This window comes from Peromyscus leucopus, chromosome 13 (genome assembly GCF_004664715.2).
Source record: "Peromyscus leucopus breed LL Stock chromosome 13, UCI_PerLeu_2.1, whole genome shotgun sequence".
In the NCBI taxonomy this organism is placed as follows: Eukaryota; Metazoa; Chordata; class Mammalia; order Rodentia; family Cricetidae; genus Peromyscus; species Peromyscus leucopus.
In genome coordinates, this window is record NC_051074.1 from 9,126,788 (window position 1) to 9,140,380 (window position 13,593).

The window sequence follows — 13,593 nt, forward strand, 5'->3', positions numbered from 1 at the left end:
ACCCTCAAGCACCTTTCCCATCGCCACACCGCGAAGTGTATGGCTTCTTTAAAAACCATTTTAATCCTTTTAACAACCCCAACCATTTTACCACAACCATTTTATCCTCAACTTTAACACACCCCTTTCTTGGCCAAACTGCATAGATTTTCACATCTTTCTGCTTTACTTTTTATTCCCAATTCTCACTATAAATTTGGCCAAAAGCAAACATCAATAATCATGGTACAGCCTGATATTATGCTGTTCTGAAAATTTAATTTAAATTCTACCAAATTAATTATTCCATTATTTCAAATTCAGCCTTCTTTGGATTTTCAGAATACAAGAAAATAAGTTATGAGTAAATTCTTTGCCAGAATGTGACTCAAATGGCCTCTTATCCAGTTCTAAATAGAGTCCACATCCCTCTCTGAAACATCACTGTCTCTATTTCTATCAGGATTCTGGTCTTCTGAATGCTCATCTGAGTGGTTCACTAAACTGTGCGTATAGCATCGTAGGACTTCTCTAGCTCACATTCTTCAGATTGTTCCAAGTTCTTCCAGCAAATAAGTTCTAAAGGATAAAGAACACCACAATCAGATTTAGTAACAGTAACAGCATCAACTCCACTCCTGGTACTAATTTCTATATTAGTTATATTTTGCATCACTATGAGAAAGTATCTGCCAGAAGCAGCTACTGAGAGGAAAGGCTTACTTTGGCTCAGGGCTAAAGGGTATTTCAGCCCACTGTAGTGAGGAATCTTTGGTAGACATCTCAGTCAATGGCAGCAGGAGCGTATGGCTGTGTCTGTTCACATGTTGGCAGATCAGAAAGCAGAGAGTGAAGCAGGAATCAGGGGCTTTAATCCATCAAAGGCCCACCCCTAAGCACCTGCTTCCACCAGCTAGGCCTCACCTCCTAAAGCTCCACAGCCTCGCTAAGAAGCACCACCAGCTGGCAGCAAGCATTCAAAACCTGTGATGGGGGAGCATTTCAGATTTAAACCATGCATTTTATTGAAACATCAGCAAAAGTAACCCATTTGCACAGCAATTTGAGGAAGAGAAATTGAGGCAAAATTGAAAGGAAATGGCACCATGATGTGATCCAGTTTTTCTCTTTTGCTGTGCACAGCATGGCTCTTGCCATCAGGTGTAACATGGCTCTATGTCCCGCATCGTAGGGAAATAGCCCATTAATAGACCTAGTTCTGGCTGAAGTTTTCCTGGTCCCACCTGGCTCCTGCAGCCACTCAGACCCAAATGAACACACAGAGGCTTAATATTAATTAAATTAAATTAATGGCTGATAGGCCATTAGCTCAGGCTAACTACTGACTAGCTCTTACATTTAAATTCAGGCTATTTCTGTTAATCTATATGTCGCCACATATTCTGTGGCTTTACCTGTGTGCCATTACACGCTGCTCCCTGCACGGTGGATTGGAGTCTCCTCCTCAGTTCTGTTTTTCCTTCCCAGAATTCTCCTTGTCTGCTTATCCTGCCTATACTTCTTGCCTGGCTACTGGCCAATCAGCATTTTATTTATCAACCAATCAGAGCAACACATTCAGTCACAGCAATCAGAACATCCCACAACACATCTCCATTTTCTTTCTTTCCTTTTTGAAAGCTTCTTTCCTTATCTATCTATCTATCTATCTATCTATCTATCTATCTATCTATCTATTGTGTGTTCATGTTCACACACACACATACCATGTGCATGTGTGAAGGTCAGAAGACAAATTTTGGGAGTTTTTTCTCTCCTTCTGCCATGTGGACTCCAGGGATTGAATTCAGGTTGTCAGACTTTGTGGCAAGATTGTTGTTGTTGTTTACCTACTGAGGCATTTCACCAGCCTCCAAAAGGGTGCCACATTTTTCTAGTCACAGAGTTATGTTAAAGTTAAACATTCTCAAGTGTAAAAAAAACTCATAAAATTTCCTCAGAAAGTGGATTTAAAAATAATTGACGTATTCCTTGATTTGGTTCGTAAATTTACCTCCCTGGTTGTAAGAAAAGATGATTTCAGTGCCTAGAATCTCATCTGAAAACATCAGAAACCCCGAAGAGCGTGCACGCTGCCAGGAGACACCAGCCTGGTGCCACAGTCCCTGCAAGTTGGCGCAACAGGCGTTCACTGCGGCTCAGAGGTTCACGCTCTTCTTCCCAGAGGTTCACGCTCTTCTTCCCAGAGCACTTCTTCGCAGCAAGCTATTTCTGTTCTTGGGTCCAAACAGGGATATAGGAAAAAACTACTCCTGTGTTTCTCTTCCCCTGTCTATGAAGTTTCCTCCAACCCCCTGCAGAGGCATTCCATGGGTGACCACATTCCGCTCCGCTGACAGTGGCCCCCCTGTACTCTTCGTGGGCCATGCTCATCCTCACCAGCACACTCCACCGTTTCTCTTGCTGTTCTCTGAAGCTTGGCATCTGAAAAGGGCTTTGCCCTTTCTCTCTCATGAGCGTTTTAACACATTTCAAAAATAACAGAAGAGTGTTTTTAAAAACCGAGCTTCGCACAGGGCTCCTTCTCATTGAGTCACGCTTCATCTTTTCCTTTGGTGCAGCAGAGGGGGGATTAATTTAAGACAGCTGAGAGAGTGACGTCATGTCACACGCTGCCACCATCAAACAAAGAAGGAAAGAGAAGGGCCTGCCTCAGGCCACGCGGAAAGGAGGTGTCCAGAAAGGCCAAAAGAGACCGCATGTGCTGCTTGTGAATCCAAGCAGAGCCTGGTCAGCGAGAACCAGAGAGAGCTGAGCTCTGTCATTCCAAGATGCTCCGTGTGTCTAGGAAGCTGGCACCAAGCAAGGCTGGCACTTAAAACCTTGCTGAGGGAAAGTTATTCATAGTCAAATTAGAGTTCTGACAGTTATATTGAGTAGACATGATATTTTAAAAATATACATAACATACATTTTACTTAAAAATGTGAAAAAGGCGGTTTCCCTTGCGTGGCTTCTTATTTAGTGTGACAAGCTGTGTCTGATTGTTAATTTGGGGTGTCAAGGTGGCTGGACTGAGCGGTGTCTAGGAGATTAGTAGAGGGCACCTCTGGGTGTGTCTGAAATGTTCTCAGAGGAGATTCACGAAGTGGAAAGCTTTCCCTGGATGTGGGCAGCACCACCCCATAGGCGGGGACCTGGATGGAATAAGGGGAAGATGAGAGAAGCCAGAAACAGCAGCTCTCTCTCCTTCTCTCCCTCTCTCTCCCCCCTCTCTCTCCCTCCCTCTCTACCCCCCTCTCCTTCCTGGCTGCTGTGGTGTGAACTACTCTGCTCCGCCACACACCCTCCTCACCATGGTGGACCACAGCCTTGGAGACTGTGAACAAAATAAGCTGTTACCTACCTCATTCTCTCCTTCTCTTCTCTTTCTTTCCCTCCTCCTCCCTTTTGTCCCCCTTCTCTCTCCTCCCTCTCTTCTTCCCTCCCTTCATCTATTTGTCATGGTGATGAAAAGTCCACCTGACCGCAGCGGATAGTCCATCCTGGTCTGCAGCCTGATCTCCCCTTTCCCCTCATCATTCATAAACTGGGAGAGTGTCACAGATACGCTCGTCACCTTCTCATCCCTTCTGGGTGGCTTTAATAAACTAACCCACCCGCATATCCTAAGACCACATCTCCCAGATGACCTTGCAGTGTGACCTGACTCCCTCCAGACTGGTTCTCGGAAGATCTGGAGTGGAACTGTGCAAGTTCTGTATGTGGAGATGTTCTGCCAGGCAACCCTGGATGGAGCCTCCAGTTTCTTCCACGGCTGAGGTCCTGTGTCCAGGTACCTACAGTAGGGATGCTCCCAGGGTGCTGTGAAGTGGGTGTCTCCACAAGCTGTCCTCATCTTTATGGTCCCTACTTGGGGCGTTTAGATCTTCACCCATTCCTATTTTCCCTTAGGAATTCTGTAAACTGTGAAACAGGTTTTCAGTGTTTCTTACTTACATTGGCCACAGTGGGTACAGGAAGAAGCTATGTGAAGGGTAGTTGTTAAACTTGGTCCATTACACATCTCCACAATTACCTCCGACTTGGAATGTGCCCAGTTTCCACCAGACTCGGGAGGGTCTTTTAGGAGGAATCAGGACACTGATGCTCACTCTTGCTATTTAAAGTGTCGGTACTCTGATTGGTTTATATATTTTGAAATGTGTTGAAAGGCTGGAGTTGTGACTCCTAGATAGTAGCCTGTCTTCAGGTTTTCAGAGTCAGCAAGTCGGGTGCAGAGACCAGCTTCATAACGAGCCCCAGTGCTTAGCTACACCAGGAACCCTCTGGGGTTATCTTGCTGGGCCTGGATCTGACTTATACATGAATGTGAGCACTGAACGTAAACCTCCACGGGCCTACACCGCAGGCCAGGGGCCTGTCTGGAGTTTGCCTCAGCTCTGGCTCTTATGTCCCAAGATCTCCCTGGGAAGAGCCACTGTGAGGTCAGCCCACCACTGGAGGTCAGGCCACCGCTGGGGCTGGAGGATGCAGTGTTTGTGAAGACTGAGGGATGGCGGCACTGTAGCTGTGATACAAAGAAGAGGAACGGACATTTCCGGTCTTGCCTATTTAAAGTAGGAAAAATCCATCCTTTCCTCTCTGAAGAGGACTGCTAAACAACTCCACACCCAGGCAGCCAGCCTCATCAACAGGACTCACCAAGGAGAGGGCTGCTCGCTTGAATCGAGAACGAGCAGGTGCACGAAAGGAGTGTGGTGATGTGGGCTCCGGCGCAGGAAGAAAGACACAGCTCGGCAGCGCTGTGATCAAGAGACGATGGGAAGATAATCTCTGCCTAAATTTTGGAGGGAACTAGGGGCCAATCTGATCCAACTTAGAGCTGACTTCAGCTTTCAGATACTTTCTTTTATGAACGTAGTGAGTGTCATCTAGTTCCCAGCAGGTGCCTGGTGCTGAAGTGGCAAGATATAGCCAGCGAGCCATTGTGCCTGGCCTATGACAGAAATGAAGCCTCCCGTTCCCAAAGGGGCCAGCCTTGGTGCCTTCCTTCTGCTAAACTCAGCTTTTGGACCGAGATGAACTGGGTAGCCACTCATGTCTCATTCCTCAGGTTTTCGTCTCAAGTTGGTAATCTGCTGTGTGAAGGGGTTCGGCTACCTGTGGAGTTCTCAAGTCCTAGAGTGATCCCACCCCAAAGCCTCCCTTCACGCCACTCCCTCTGGTCTCCAGGAACCAGAGCAGAGAGTGAGGGGCCGGTCCCAGCAGAGACTTCTCTGCGCTCTGCTTCTGAGGCTCCTCGCTGGTGCGTGTGGAAGCTGCTGGCCCAGTGCATGCACAGCGCAGCTGACAGTCTCGTGAGGACGTGAGCCTTTGTTGGGAGTGATTGAGTCTTGCATTGTTTTGCCAACTCCTAAACAAATGGACGGATCCGTTTGGAGCTTGTCTGTCTTTGTTGTTGTTTAATAACGCAGCAATCATATATGTGCGAGATAATGGGACGGCTGACTGCAAACTTGAATTATTTCATTTTATGGAGTCTTAATTAGATTTGTAATGCAGAGCCCCTAAGTACCAAATGTTTGCTTAGGTTTAATGAGACCTGTTATGGAGAGCGAGAGAATTGTAATTGTCCCATTACCACAACAGTGATACATATTGCGAAGTTTGGCATATATCACATTATAAAAGATGCTCTTGACACCACGGGGGGCCGCTCCTTTCGGTCTGTCTCCATGCCGTGTTATCTAGACTTCCGACTCAACACGCCTGCCCCCTCCCCTTCCCCGGTGTTCTTCATTGAGGGTAGAATGGTTCACTTTGCAGACTAAACTGATGGCTTTGGACACAGCCATCAGTCCTGGGGTCGGGGGAGGGGTTCCCAGCTTAAAGTCATGTCTTTGGTTATATCTGGTGACATCTTTCCTGTCCGAGGACATGTCCTCTGGCAGAAGCTGGTAACTTCTGGGGGCAACTCTGTAGCGGCTAAACCCAATTTCAAAGTGATATTGTCTCTTCTGGATTGATGTTCCCGCCCATAGGGCCCTGCATCCTAGGCTTGTCAGGAAGGAGGCCTGGCTTCCTACCTCTCACCACTGTAACTTTACCACAGACTGCCCTCTCTCTGCCTCAGACCAGAGCCTTCCTGCCAATGCATTGGAGAGAATCCAAAGACCACCTCCCTCCACCCAGATGAGCCTCCCATGCAGACACCTACCGAGAACTCCCTCCTCTCTCTAGGCAGTTCCTCTGGCCCTTTAATAGACAAATGCAGCTGGGCCTGGCCCCAGGCAGACAGGTGTCCCCAGCTCACCTCCAGAGCCAGTTGAATGGAGAGGTTGGAGCTCAGGACCTACTTCTCAGCGCCCTCCCAAACTGATACCCTGGTGCTGTGAGGAGTCCTGGCTGCCTTTTCGTTTGCAGCCTGCAGCTGAGGGAAAAGACAGTGTGGCCCTTCAGGGCTTCCACCCTTACCATCGAGGATACTGGTTAGTTCTCTTCTGGATCAACTCCCAGCTCCTCCTGGATGTCCCTAGGCCTGCCTCTTGCTATGGGGGATGTGGAGCTCATTATGGCCTACATCCTTGGTTCCTGGGAGGGTTATGTGAGTGACACCTGAACCATGAGTAAAGGACACCAATGTACTGGCTGCTGTCTGTGAACACTGCTCTGCTTTCCCCTCACAGATCTGACAGGTGGTGGTGGCCTGTGACTGTCAGCCTTCAGCGTGGCTCCTGAGGTCCCAGCCCTGGGTAGCCGCAGCCCGTGGAATCCCATCTCACAGAAGGTTGGGCTGGTGACCCTGCTGCTGGCATGTCACTTCTGTCATTAGGAGACCTGTGATTTCCATGTCAGGTACCCTCCCACCTACCTGGGGAGTCCACCGGCCCATTAGGGGACTGAAGCCATGATGTGACCTCCTGTCCACTCCAGTCTTTGTACATTGACAGCCCCGAGCTATAGCTTGGTGGAGTCATGAGGGACACCAAACCACATTAGTTGGTCCTGACCAGAAACTGCTATTTTACGCTGCTGGGTTTAGGAAACTGTTCTACAACAATGGGAAACTGAGGCACGGTTTCTCCAGTGATGTGTTCTAGACTTAACTCATAGACTCTTCCCTCCCACAGCTACAGAGGACCCGGGCCCCTCCTTCACCCCCTACTACCCAAAGCCTCAGGCTCCTCCACTCCCCAGAGTGGGAGTTTTTCCCCAGAGTGGGAGCTTTACAGACAGTCTGCCATCCCTAGCATGCTCACTACATCCTCTTGTCCCTGAGACCTTGTGTAGGTCTGAACGTCACTCATGCCTCTTCTGAGCCCACTCTTCCATGGCATCATCTCTAGGCCCCAGGCTGAGTCATAGCAGTGATCTATGACATGTGTGGCACACTATGGTGTGGCCTTGATGGCCCATGTCTTCTGGTGAGGTGTGTAGTCAGTATGTTCCAGGGCACCCCCGCGTGCTGACTGACGTGCCTGTCTGCTTGTCCTATAGGGAAGCAAGTCCTTCCCCGGTCATGAGACGACAGCTCTTGATTGCTGCCTAAAGCGAAGCTGTGGCTTCTGACCCACAGTGACCGACCTAACACATGTGCTGTTTCAAGTTTAATGGGCTTGCAACAATATGTCACCCGGCAAAAGATTAGCTGATGCCGACCCTGCGCCTTCCTGACACTGTGCCTTCCCAGGAGCAGTAAAGATAGTCAGCTGCAACCGCAAAGCTGGTCAAGAGACAACAGCAAGCATATAGGCCTCGGGGCCAGGTGAGGCCTGCAGCTTCCGAGGTGGCCAGAATCACTGGGAGTCGGGGCCCAGGCCCTGCAGCCCCGACTCCTCCGGCAGCTGACCCTGCTCAAGCTGTCTACTTCATCCTTCTTGCCTTGGTGGCTAGAAACACACACACACACACACACACACACACACACACACACACACTCCCTTGCGGGGTATTGCAAGAGTGCTCAGAGCTCCTTGTGGGGAGTAGCAACTCCCATCTTGTCCAGTGTCTGCCGAACGCCTGCCTCTGGTTTTGTTGCAATGGTTTTTGTTTTGTTTTGTTTTTTCTGCATCTGGAGGAACACTCAAGCCCCTGACAATTGCCACTCTACAATGTTGGGGACAAAACCAACAGTTTCCTTGAGTGATCAGACATTTAGAGGCACAGGCTTGAGGCCAGAATTTGTGATCTGGGATGAGAATGCTTCTCCTGGTCCTCTTCTTCCATGGGGCCCTCTTCCTGTGCAGCTGGGCACAACCCAGCTGGAGTGGGCAAGTCATTGACTCCGGGGTCCCAAGGGGTCCCTAGAACATAGCCCTGAATAACAAATGCCCAGAAAACTCACTGGACCCCTGGCAACCAGATGAGGCGATTGCATTTTTTTTTTTTTTTTTTTTTTTTTTTTTTTTGTCTGTAAAATGTCGGAGGCAAGCTCACATGGAAAGTTCGTGCAGAGCTGTAATCAAAATGATTACAAGGTACAAGAAGACAAAAGCGGCCGAGTCAGAAGCAAAGAAGATTAAACAAAGAAACACACAGCTAAGCATTTGCCTGCAAATGTCGTGGTTCAGAGCTGCTGTCTAAACAGTGTTGAGCCTTAGGAATAAATTGCTGGTGGCTGGCAGGGAGAGGCTTGTTGCTAGAGTGTGCTCTGCCCCGAGGAGCCCGAAATGGTTCCCGTGCTGGGTGAGGCGAGGGTAGTACACCCTGGAGTTGCTGATCTGCCTGGAGGTTGGCCAAGCCACTCAACGGGGACCTAAACTAAAAGTAGGAATTTTGGTGGCTCACATGGGCTGTCCGTGACATGTGAGCGTGGGGACATGCAGCACTGGGCACAAGGGAAGTGAAGGAAGCGTCTGAGCCCGTCCTTGGTGTCCTATCGTCGATAGAGTGGGGATCCTCAGCAGTCTTCCGGTCCCCACCAAGCAACCGAGGGAAAGGCCCTCTACCGAGTACCACACCAGGCTTTGCACACAGAGGGACCCCAGAGTTCAGCTGTGTGTCTAACCACTGTGCCGTGGGATCCTGCCCATGCCGCTGCACTCATGTGGGAACGCAGCTTCCTTCCTGTGAGGACACGAATGTTTTGTTGTTACTTCACACAGAGCCTGGGGTCTGTGTATCCTGTGGCCTGTGCAATTTCTGCTCTAAAACCTCTCTATAGCACAACAGGGACCTCAGCTGGGTGTGCCCCAGCGCGGGCTCATTTCCCCCTTCTTTCCAATTCCACATCGTTACACTCCCTGAGTCGCGGCTCCTTGGCCACCTGAAGGTTTTTAATTTGCTGTTTTGACACGAGGTCCATTTTAACTTTCCTTAGTCTCTTCTTGCCACCCACACCCTTGTGGGTTAGGAAAGAGAAGCACAGGTGAGGAGTGAGCTGTGGGGGAGGGTCCAGGAGTGTGAGGGGTCTGCTGGGAGCTGGGGACACAGCCCTAGGATTCCACCTGAGTGCACCCACTGCATCATACCCACGGGGCCTGGGTCACTCTGGGGAGCCGAGGGTCTGCCGGTTCTGCACTTTCAGGTACAGGGTGTTCTGATATGCAGAGCCAGCTCCTACCCTTGCTGGGCTCATGCCTAGGATTGGGACTGTCCCCAAAGGTCACATTCAGCTCCCTCTGACCCTGGGTTCAGAATCCAAGGTTGCATTTTATAGGTGCAGCCTGAGGCAGGTCACCTTATAGGGGCCTTACTGAGAAAGACCTCTCTGGAGAAGCAGGAATGGCGGGTGAGGAGCTGGCAGGGAAAGGGGTCTCCTAATCTAGAGGCCAATCCACATCCCCTGGTCCAATGGGAGCCTCAGGTGTAGACGGTGCCCGTCTGGGTTTTGAGTTGTGGATGAGGCCTCCACATCCCTGCATGGTCAGCCACCAATGGCTACGGCTGTCGGGGTGGGGGGAGATCCTAGAAAGCACTTGCCATGCCCCGTCTAGCTTCTAGAGAAGTTCATGGTCAGAAGCTTCCAGAAGGCAAGCCTACAGGGAAGCCTGCCCCCTCCCATGGGCTCTGTGCACAGGGCTGTGGTAATGGGCCACAGCCTCAGCTGCCGTGGAACCTGCCCTCAGCTGCCAGCAATGCCGTGTGCCCTGGTCCTGCTTCACACCTTCTCTAATCTCCTCGTTCACCGTGCCGACCTCACGAAGCCAACCCTTCCGAAGACCCCGAGTGCAGTGAAAAGTACCTGGCTCGCTTTCGCTGGTGGGGACCCACCGAAGGCTGCAGAAGAACTCACTTGTCGGGGTGGAGTGCTCCAGAGCGTGACAATGGCAAGTGGGAGGGACTGAGTGCTGACGCCCAGCCCTGGCCCAGTCCCGTCTGCAGGTCTCGAGTCCATTCACTTCTTCTGTGGCCAGGTGCATGCCAGAAGCAAGAAGGAGGTACTGCGGGGGAAACATGTTCAAGACCTGCAGAGTTAGCTTCTCACACTGAGCTCGCCCTGAAATACCCCCTTCCCAAGTTCTCTGGGGCCCCCAGTCAGCTCTGCTCCTCGTCCGGGTGAGCCACAGTCTGGGAGTACTGGCAGACTTCCTACAGGAAGTGACACCTGAACTTTGTGGCTGACACTGGGCGGGCTGCAAATCAGTGTGTGGACTGTAGCGTGATGGCTGGGAACCTCCGAGAGACCCCAGGGCCTGAGCCCTGCCTTAGGGACAGGGGACTGGGGCCTCGGAGGAGGAAGTATGTCTCTGGAGAAGGCATGGGCCTTGAGTTTATAGCCTGGGCCAGTTTCCTGTCCTTCTGTGCTTCCTGGCCGGGGGCAATGTGAGTGAGCAGTCTCACCTGTTTGCTGCTGCAGTGGGGCCGCTGGTGTATGACAACTTCCCACCACGATGGACTCAAGCCTTGAGCCAAGTAAACCTGTCCTTCCTTCCAGAAGGTGCTTCTTGTCAGGTGTTTGGCCACAGCAATAAGAAGAGAACTAACATAGACGTCATGGGCTCAGGAAGCCCCCAGAAGGCCCAGGGAGAAATCACACTTCCATACAGCTCAGGCCATGAAAGTGACTACCGTGAATGCCGGCTCTTCACACAGGCTCCCTGTCTGTGGAGGGGGAACAAGCCAGGGAGATTTGCCAGTGGCCCTGTATGGCAGTACCCTGGGGTCTGTCTGTCCCTCCACCAAGTCTCCAGTGAAAGGAAAAAAGCCAGTCACTTCTGCCCTCACACATCCCAGAGGGGACACTGCCTGCCTCCAAAGGCTAGCGAGCGTCTGAGTCCTGTGATCAGATTCGGACACAGATCGACAGAGGGAAACCTCTTGTCAATCAACAACCAGGGCAGTCACCACTTCAACGTGGAATACAGTCGACAGACATGGACGTGACTCTGACATTGGGGTTATTCCGGGGAGATTTGAAGACGGGAGTCTGAGAAGTGCAGCAAACAAACTTACAGAAGCTCGTCAAAGCGACGTAAATTATAAGCAAATAGCATGGGAATCGCAGGAGGAGAAGACACAGAGCAGGCAGAGCGTCTCTGCACGAGCTGCAGGCAGAGCGTCTCTGCACGAGCTGCAGGCAGAGCTGGGGGCACTACCAGAGTGAGGGAGCTCAGAGCAGGTCAGCAACAACCTCGCTGAACCACAGGGAGAAACAGAACGGCCTGAAGAAACATGTGTGCCAGTGACAGGGATGCTTGCCTCACCTGTGTGCCAGAAGACCTGAAGAAATACCCCGAACACAGTGACTGGAGAAGGCCCACGCTTGGTGAGAAACAGATCCGAAGAGCCAAACAGCCCCTGGCCAGGATGACCCCTGAAGCCAACATGTAGAGAGAAGGGCTGAGGAAGATGGAGAGTCACACAGACAGTAATCGTTTAGGGAAAGTAGGAGGCAGTCTGTGAATATCGAGCAAAGATTTCACATCAATGAAGACTAGAGACCAGGCTGGAAGGACTGCTCCATTGTGAAGACATAAAACCCCATCGTGTGCTTGAAGAACACGAGGAAAAACTGCTAGACACAATGGAAAAGTTGAAAGCCCACAATTGTGGTTGGAACCACCAAAGTGCCACTGTCAGCGTTGGAGGGAGGGGGTGTGTGGAAAAGCCAGCAATGAATGCAGTCAACACAACAGTCTGCAGTGTGTAAAACACTGGGCACGGTTACAGGCACCTGTAACTCCAGCTCGGTGGAGGGTGGAGACAGGGGGATTGCTGGAGCTTGCTGGCCACCAGCATAGCTCCAGGCTCTGTGTGAGACCCAGTCTCAAGGGAATAAGAGGGTGAGTGACAGAGCAGGGCTCTTGCCGTCCTCCTCTTGCTTAGACGCATGCACATGTGCACACACAAAGAGTATAAATCAATGAAGTTGTAGAAGGAAGATATGGAGAAAATTAACATCTGATTCTCTGAAAAATTTAAATAAATGATAAACTCCCAGCAAAACTAATTCAAATAAAGAGAGGAGGATCATCTCAGGCACCTTTGTTACTTTCCCTGTTGCTGACAGGCAAAATTCCCTGACAAAAACAGATGAAGGAAGTTTGAGGCTCACAGTCTGATGATATGGTCCATCGTGTCAGGGAAAGCACAGAGACAGAGCTTGAGGCAGCAGGTCACCATGAATGTGAGCACTCAGCTTGCTTCTGCCTTTTTATTCAGTCCAGGAAATCATATCACACTCTTCCTGGCCGGCTCTTCCCACCTTGATAATCCTAATCTAGACAATCCCTCACAAGTGTACTCAAGGGCTTTATCTCCTTGGTGACTAGATTCTGTCAGGCTGGGAATCAATATTGACCACACAGGCAGGGAATGAGGCACCACCACAAGCCCTACAGACAGAAACGTGACAACGTAGAAGAAATGGAGCAATTTTTCGACCAACCCCATAAACTTCCAAAAACTCAATTAAGATGGAATAAAAACTGAATTTCTCTGAAAACCATTTAAGAAGTTGAGTTTGTAATTAAAAAAAAAATCCCACAGATGATTACCCACACTGTTGGGTGAGCAGAAAACAGAGCTCAGCCCAAACCTTACACAGATCTAGTCCACACTGGATGGTGGTTAAACTATGAGGTGGGAACTACAGAGCTTTTAGTGGGGTAATAGAAGAAAATCTTCAGGACTGATGGCAGTAAAAAAAAAAAAAAAAAAAAAAAAAAAACCCTCAGATTTGGCACCAAAAACAAGGGGGAAACTGATGGGTTGGGACATATCAAGCTTACAAACTTCTGGTCTGCAAAGACAAGGCAAAGTGTCTGAGTGGGCGGAGGTACATTCTAACCACACTTGGGAGAACCACAGTCCAGGCTAGCCAAAGAGCCTGTGAAACGCAACGATAGTTTTAAAATCCGCTCCGGAATCAGGCCAAGAAATCACACCAAGCGCACGAATGAGCGCGTGAATGCCACTGGTTGTTGTGAAACGCACAGAGAAACAAGAGTAAAAAGAGCAACAAACCAAATGCTGCCACGGATGTGGGTGGACTAGCTCGCACACTGCCGGTGGGCGTGCAAAATGGCACAGGAGCCCGGGAAAACACTTTGGCATTTTCTTATCACACCAAACACCACCATGAAACCGGCACTCTGGCATTCTTGGGCATTTATCTCAGAGAAATCCAAACTTAGCCCCACATAGGGCTTCAGGTTCTGTCATCTTATCTTGCTTTTTAGACACGTTCTGTATAAGCTCTCAGATTTG